This window comes from Engystomops pustulosus, chromosome 1, assembly GCF_040894005.1.
Source record: "Engystomops pustulosus chromosome 1, aEngPut4.maternal, whole genome shotgun sequence".
In the NCBI taxonomy this organism is placed as follows: Eukaryota; Metazoa; Chordata; class Amphibia; order Anura; family Leptodactylidae; genus Engystomops; species Engystomops pustulosus.
In genome coordinates, this window is record NC_092411.1 from 103,355,651 (window position 1) to 103,361,650 (window position 6,000).

Here is a 6,000-nt window from a genome sequence, read left to right on the forward strand (position 1 = left end):
TGTCCTCATTCTTCTTTACACAGAAGGTAAAGAAAGGTACCGTATATACTTGAGTATAAGCCGAGACCCATACTGCGAAAAACTATTGACTCGAGTATAAGCCGAGGGTGGGAAATGCATTGGTCACAGCCCCCCCCCCAGTATATAGCCAGCAAGCTCCCAGTAGTATATAGTCAGCCAGCTCCCAGTAGTATACAACCTGTGCCAACCCCTAGTAGTATACAGCCACCAGCCCCCTGTAGTATACAGCTAGCCAGCCCCTAGCAGCATACAGCCAGCCCCCAGTAAGATACAGCTAGCCTGCCCCCATGTAGTATACAGCCAGCCTGCCCCCAGTAGTATACAGCCAGCCTTCCCCCATGGAGTATACAGCCAGCCAGCCCCCATGGAGTATACAGCCAGCCAGCCCCTAGTAGTATACAGCCAACCAGCCCCCATGTAGTATATAGCCAGCCCCTATTCGTATACAGCCAGCCAGCCCCCAGTAGTATACAACCATGTAGGCCCTAGTAGTATACAGCCAGCTCCCATGTAGTATACAGCCAGCCCCTAGTAGTATACAGCCTGCCCTCAAGTAGTATACAGCCATCCACTAGTAGCATACAGCCAGCCCCTAGTAGTATACAGCCTGCCCCCCTCCCAGCACTTAAAAAATAAACTTATATAATCACCCTCCGATGTCGGCACGGCTCCCTGATGTCCCCGATATCCGCGCGTCTTCTTTCTTCTCAGCGGCTATGCTTTTTTCCAGCAGGTGCATCTATGATGCGGCCGCTGATGATGTCATAGAATGAGCCGGCCTGGAAGAAAACATGGCCGCGTCCATGAGAGAAGAAAGAAGAGGAGGCCCGGAGAAGAAAGAAGGCGGGACGCACCGACATCGGGGACATCAGGTAGCCGCGCCGACATCGGAGGGTGAGTATACAAGTTTATTTTTTAAGTGCTGGGAGGGGGGGCAGGCTGTATACTACTAGGGGCTGGCTGTATGCTACTAGTGGATGGCTGTATACTACATGAGGGCAGGCTGTATACTACTAGGGGCTGGCTGTATACTACATGGGAGCTGGCTGTATACTACTAGGGCCTACATGGTTGTATACTACTGGGGGCTGGCTGTATACTACATGGGGGCTGGCTGTATACTACATGGGGGCTGGTTGGCTGTATACTACTAGGGGCTGGCTGGCTGTATACTCCATGGGGGCTGGCTGGCTGGCTGTATACTCCATGGGGGAAGGCTGGCTGTATACTACATGGGGGCAGGCTAGCTGTATCCTACTGGGGGCTGGCTGTATGCTGCTAGGGGCTGGCTAGCTGTATACTACAGGGGGCTGGTGGCTGTGACCAATGCATTTCCCACCCTCGGCTTATACTGGAGTCAATAGGTTTTTCCAGTTTTTGTGTTAAAATTAGGGTTCTCGGCTTATACTCGAGTAAATACAGTAATTTATCTTAGAGGGTGATATATTTAGCATTTGAGCTTGTTGCAATAAATTCACACAAAACGTACAGTCTTGAACTACCCATACCATTCGATTCCCTACGTCTACTCAGGACTGGTAAAAAAATGTAGGGGGAGGTGTATTAATGTGTCGCTCTTTAGAGCAGTTCAGAGTAGAACTAGACCAGTGGTGGCTAACCTATGGCACTGGTGCCAGAAGTGGCACTCGGAGCCCTTTCTGTGGGCACTCAGGCCATCACCAGAGAGGACTCCAGGTATCTTCCTGCAGTCCCAGACAGCCCAGGACTTGCTGTGCACAGAGCTATTTTAAGGTGACAGTGATACCTGGGACCACTGGAGAAGTGGGAAGGTGTGGACAGTCCTGGATTATCATTGTAGCTCCTGCTCCGGCCCTGACAATTCTTGTTTATGGGACCCTGGAGCAAAGCTACAAGGATCATCCAAATTTCTTCTATTTTATGCTTTATTAAATTTCTGTGTTGGCACTTTGCGATAAATAAGTGGGTCTTGGTTGTAGTTTTGGCACTCGTTCTCTATCACTTCGCCATCACTGAACTAGACAGTTATCTGCTGCACCAGATAAATCACAGTATCTGATGCCGGATGAGTAATCTGGTGCAGTATAACACTGGTGAATTGTACTTTGACCTTCTATTAGTTGGACTAGTTTGAATTTTCTGGCCCACAGGGTACTTTCTGTCTGGTCATGCCCTGACATCTGATACATCTCCCGCATAGTTTGTGATATCTGTGTTACTGGGGTTAGGCCTCTTTCACGCTTTCCATGTGGGGACATATAACTGGCCACAAACTTGCAGTTGAATAATGTGCCCATACATGGCTACGGTGCCAGGCGGCTGTACGTACTGTGCACAGGGAAACGTAATAATGATAACGGAATAATGTAAAACCAGCCAAAGGGTGGTGCCACATGTTCCCATTTTGATTCTGGGATGAAAGCGCACCGGGGTGGCCCGCGGACTATTTACGCAATACAAGACACTGGGCCCTGATTGCCGATCATGTGCATTTGCATACAAACGCATATGCGATCGTCCAGTGCGTTTTGATTCCATTTCAAAATTATGCCGGCCCGCTGCTGATCACATATGCGTTTGTATGCAAACAGCAATCAGCTCCCCGTGTCTAAATGCAAGAAAAAATGTGAACGTGTGAAAGCACCCTTAGGGTGCTGTCACACAGTGCTTTCTTGGACCGTTTTTGAACGGACTGAAAACACATGCATTTTTTTCTGTTTACCATGCGTTTGGCTGGTTTGAATCTGTTTATCTTCATTGTTTTCATTTGCATGTCGTGTTAACGTTGAGTTCCAGAAGTACTCCTGGAGCACGAACAAGGATGGAGGAGAGCTGTTGAAAAACTCTCTTTTTTCTTGTGTTTGGCAGATTTGAATCCTCTGTTTTTTTTTTTAATTTTTAAGGCGTTCACCATACGGATTTAGTAATGATTTTATTTTATAGTACGGATTGTTACAGATGTGGCAATACCCTATATGTGCTGTTTGTGTGGTGATTTTCAAATTTTATTGCGTTTTGGAGTTTTACACTAAATGGGGCATTTAGGGGACTTTTATTTTGTATTAAACTTTTTTAGTACCCCTCTAGGACTTGAACAAGTGATCATCTGATTTATATAATACTGATATACTGATGTAAGGCAGTGTATTTGAAAAGTCAGCCAATGCAAATGCATAGGCTGGCAGCTTCACTGCCGGGTCTAACCCAGCAGGCAGTCATGTAAGGCAGCCATGGGGTCCTTCATCGGACCCTGGGCTGCCATGGAGACTATCAGCACCCCCATACTCGTCGTGGTGGGGGGGCTTAGCGAGCGCCGGTAGGAGAGATGGGTAACCCCTTCAGATGCTGCTGTCATGTTTGACCACGGCGCCTAAAAGGTTAAACAGGCGGCATCGCAACTATCACTCACTTCTCGGTCAGCTTGCGACTTCTTGGTCAGGGTACAGCTGGTGTTAAAAAGTAAAGTAGCAAGGGAATCAATAATACAGGTAGACTTAAGAAATATATACGCACCGTATTATAGATTTTCTGGCAAATGTAAAAATGTAACAGGGAGTGGAGAAATTTTGTTTCTTGGAAGCCAAAGGAATGAGGATAGGGAAAAAAATATAAAGTGCATGTACATGATGCCAGTCTCACAAAAAAGATGGAAGAAGTAGTCTTAATGTAGGAGGGAAAATATGCTGTTGTGGGGATCAGTGAAACATGGCTGGACAGTAGCTATGACTGGGTTGTTCATATAGATGCAAGACCCAACAGGAGAGGGGGCACTCCTGGACCTTATCTTGACCAATAGACATTACGGGGTATCAAAATTACAGGTTGAGAGTTACATAAGTAACAGTGACCACAACATCATTCACTTTGAATTATTCTTCAATGTGACTTTTTAAAGAAAGGAACTCAAAAGCTAAGGAAGGACCTTGAGGGCATAAACTGGGAGAATGTTCTTAAAAATAAAAGCACAAAAAATAATAAATGGGATGTTTTCATAAATATTCCAATAAGGTCCTGTGAAATACACAAACAATATGGAAATAAGTCCAATAGAAACCTGACAAAAATGTGGTTAATTAGTAATGTAAGGTGGATAATAAGCAGGAAAGATAAGGCATTTTAAGTTGCTAAAGCAATAAGGAAGCGATGAGATGATTAGAGAGAAAAAACAATCCTGTAAAATGCATATAAAGGCAGCAAAAAAAAGAAATGTTGCCAAGTAAAAATAATTATTGGACAAATATATAAATAGTTAAAAACTGAAAGGGACAATCTATTGCTGGTCTTTTTACCCTGGAAAATCCCATGGGAAATGACATGATCAGGAATAATGTAAATCCTCCATTACATGTCAGCTGCTTACACCCCCAGGTGCATCTGTAATAGACATTCTATTGTTTGAAGATTCCTCAAAGATGGGTTCTGTTCCACAGAACTGGCACATAGCAAATGTGGTGGCAAAATTAAAAAAAATGAGAATTATTCTTACCGTTAATATTATTATTAGTCCACCATGACAGCCCCACCTGGAGGGTGACCGCTTGACCTCTGCAGGTACAGGAAGATGAGAGGTTAAAACATCCCTCCCAAGCATTTACAATATATTTCCAGTGGGAAAAAATGGGCTACCATGGTGGACTAATGGAAACTGAATTAACGGTAAGAATAATTATCATTTTCATCCCCATGACGGCCCCACCTGTAGATGTACCAGATGGACGTTTTTTTGAGTGAGGGACAACTTCTTTTTTGGGATCTATCAGTGGCGTAACAAGCGCCGTAGCAGCCATAGCAGGTTCTATGGGGCCCGGGGAGCCCACAATGGACGGGGAAAGTATACTTTATTAAGAACGCTGATTTAATGAGTGGCAGAATTATACTATGTTAATTATGTACCTCCAGGCCCGTCCCACTACCGCCCCTGACTACAGGCCTCATACAAGTTGGTAGGAGAGGTAGTGGGGGGGAAACATTATTAGCAAATTATAATTCCCGCTGGTTCCTGTACCTCCCCTGATTCAGAAGCTCGGCCGGCCTCGCCCACCTCACATGCTGCCTGGCCCGCGCGCTCACCTCACATGCGGCCCGGCCCGAATGCTGCCAGGTCCGGCCCTGCCCGCGAGTGGCTCAATATGGTATGGCCCCTTGAATGCCGCACATGCTGCCTAGTCCACCCCGCACGTCTCACAGGGCTGTCAATCCCTGACTGAGTGACATCCGAGCTGAGCTGAAGGTGGGTGAGTAAAATTACTACATGTGTAAATGCATGCATGTGTGTGTGTATGTTGTGTATATACTGGATGAGTTTGTGTATATTGTATAACTGTGTATGCTGTTATATACTGGATGCATGTGTATATATGCTGTTTATCTGTGTATATGCTGTATGCGTGTATATATGCTGTATATCTGTGCGTATGTGTTGTATATATGCTGTATATTTGTGTATATACTGGATGCGTGTGTATATATACTGTATATCTATATATCTGTGTATATACTGGATGCGTGTGTATATATGCTGTATATGTGTTTCTATGTTGTATATACTAGATGTGTGTCTATATGCTGTATATCTGTGCGGATGTGCTGTATATACTTGATGTGTGTATATATATGCTGTATATGTGTGTGTATGCTGTATATACTGGATGCGTTTGATGTGTATATACTTATGTATGTATAAATGTATGAATGCGCAGACAGGTGTTTGAGTGTAAAAATGATTGATTGTGTAAATACGATGACTTCCTTACTATTGGCGCGCACCAAGTGAATTGTGGGAGTGACGCACATCCGGTTTTTGGGTAACTGGCATCATGAATATGCTCTTATGAGATACACAGGGCAGTTTAGTCCTGTTTACCTAGGCATGATGACAGGGAATCAGAAAGAGCATTAATTTGTTATCAATATGAATTGTTTTACATGGAATGTATGTTTTGCTGTTGCGCATGTTTGGTGGGCGTGGCCAACATCTGGAGTAATTTCACTTCCGGTCTG